Source organism: Jaculus jaculus, chromosome 2 (assembly GCF_020740685.1).
Source record: "Jaculus jaculus isolate mJacJac1 chromosome 2, mJacJac1.mat.Y.cur, whole genome shotgun sequence".
Taxonomy (NCBI): domain Eukaryota; kingdom Metazoa; phylum Chordata; class Mammalia; order Rodentia; family Dipodidae; genus Jaculus; species Jaculus jaculus.
The window spans coordinates 213,091,821-213,093,599 of record NC_059103.1 but is presented as its reverse complement, the minus strand read 5'-3'; the positions used below and the strand labels follow the sequence as shown (position 1 = coordinate 213,093,599).

The 1,779-nt window shown below is 48.3% G+C and overlaps 1 pseudogene; it reads left to right on the top strand.

Moving 5' to 3' along the window:
• Positions 1–1,261, top strand: LOC101610611 (annotated as a pseudogene).
• The last annotated feature ends 518 nt before the right edge of the window (positions 1,262–1,779 follow it).

The window sequence follows — 1,779 nt, the reverse complement described above, 5'->3', positions numbered from 1 at the left end:
GCAGGTTTCTGGACTAGACCTAGAGCTTCAACAAAAGAATTCAACTGGAAAACCAAGAGTGGCAGACTGTCTTCTTCAGAAAATAGGCAGAAGCCAGGCAGAGACCAGGAATTCTTGGAAAACCTGTTTTCCCTCTGGAGGACTCTAAATTATTTTGGAAGACAAAGGCAGTTCAATATGGCAACTGGACTGAGAGAACAGGAAGGAGCCATCACTGTGATTTGGTGACAGCTCTTCAAACAACAGTGTCTTTAAGGAAAGCTGGATAAGGAACTCCTGAACTTTTGGGTTCATTAAATGAAAAATCAGCATGGCTCAGGCAAGTCTCCTGGCTTGTGAAGGCCTAGCAGGTGTGAGTTTGGTTCCCACTGCAGCCAGCAAGAAGATGATGCTGAGCCAGATTGCCAGCAAGCAGGCCGAGAATGGCGAGCAGGCAGGTACCCCGATGTGCTGAGGTGCTCGAGTCAGGGCCACCGAAAAGACAGTGATAAGTCCTGGAGCCGCAAAGACAATGACAGCTTGGCCGAAACCTCTCACTCAAAAAAGACTGTTAAAAAGGTGGTGGTAGTGGAACAAAATGGCTCTTTTCAAGTAAAGATTCCAAAAAATTTTATTTGTGAACACTGCTTTGGAGCCTTTAGGAGCAGTTACCACCTCAAGAGGCACATCCTTATTCACACTGGTGAGAAACCATTTGAGTGTGATATATGTGATATGCGCTTTATCCAGAAGTACCACCTGGAATGCCACAAGCGTGTGCACAGTGGTGAAAAGCCTTACCAGTGTGAACGGTGTCATCAGTGTTTTTCGCGGACAGATCGATTACTCAGACACAAGCAGATGTGCCAAGGATGCCAATCCAAGACTTCCGATGGACAGTTTTCGCTATAGGCACTAGGGGCCCTGGGTGGTGGGAATGATCAGAAAAATCTACTGAGAGTGCACCCTCTGATGGTCCCACCACCGCCCCTCTGCATCTTCCCCCTTCCTGGAAGAGTGGACCTAGGGGACCAGAAGAAAGAGCATCAGGGGACAGTGACTCCAGAGCCTCAGCTCTGCAAAATCACCTGAGACGACGAGTGTCTCGAAGTTCCTACAGCATTCCTGGGCAGGGGAGCTAGTCCCTGGACCTTTGGCTGAGGTCAGGTGGGGACTCAAGGTACAGGACCAAGACTGAAGTGTGGCTCCCACAACCTTGGACGCCAGCTGGTAGCTGAAATGGAAAAGATTGGGGAAGGGGATTTGTTTCTTCTGTTTTTGTTTATCCAAAAGCCTTTGGTCCCAAAGAACATGAGATCTTGACTTCCCTCTCGGAGGCTACCCTACCCAACAAAGACTGGAGAGGCGGGCTGCTGCAGAGGAAGGACTGCAGGAGGAAACTCGCTGTTTTCTTCTTGACCGTACTCTGTTCCAAAACTCCCACCCTGTCCACCCCTAAACCTGGCTGAGTGTGTGTTTCTGCGTGGTTTGTGAATGTTTATGTTTGCTTGGAGGGGGTGGCAAACTATTGAGCCAAACCTGTCTTTGTCCCTCAAACCAGGGGAGAGTGAGTATAAAGGAGCCTTTTCCCACCCAGAGCAAGGGTGCTTGAGTCCCAGTGAGGCTGAGAAAAAAGGGAACAGGGGGGCTTTGATCCAGAAGGGTTTTTCTTAGTGATTCAACAGTTTAATGGTAAACATGTTTTAACCCAACCCAGTGCTTGTGAACATGAATTTTCTGAAGTGAAATAACTTTTGTCCTACTAAAGAAAGGATCCTTAAGGGAGGTTTTGGGGTTTGA